The following is a 379-nucleotide window of genomic DNA, read 5'->3' as shown; positions in this document are numbered from 1 at the left end:
GTTAGCTGCTGTTATTATTACAATTAAGATCAAGTAAATCTTTTTTGCTGTGACCAAAAGAAATAATTTATAAAGCTATTTAGAGTTACAAAGTCCCTTCAATATACATTAACCCATCAAATATTACAAGTCCCAAGAAAGGGTAACTAGAACCCATATTTTCATTCCTATTTTATAAAAGCCTAAGTGAAATCAGCAAATATTTAAGGCAAGATTCAGATTCAAATCAAGGTATTTTGAGTAGTTTCAATGTCTTCTCTATCAGAGAGAGTTTTAGTAAAATAAAAACACATTCAAACACATCAAATTTAAAATAAAATATAAACATGATTCATACAAAGTAATCAAGATAAACAGAATAACATAAAAAAAAAAAAAA

This window comes from Orycteropus afer, unplaced genomic scaffold (genome assembly GCF_000298275.1).
Source record: "Orycteropus afer afer isolate SDZICR_OR568_19922 unplaced genomic scaffold, OryAfe1.0 scaffold00210, whole genome shotgun sequence".
NCBI classification, from domain to species: Eukaryota; Metazoa; Chordata; class Mammalia; order Tubulidentata; family Orycteropodidae; genus Orycteropus; species Orycteropus afer.
This window is presented reverse-complemented; position numbering follows the sequence as displayed.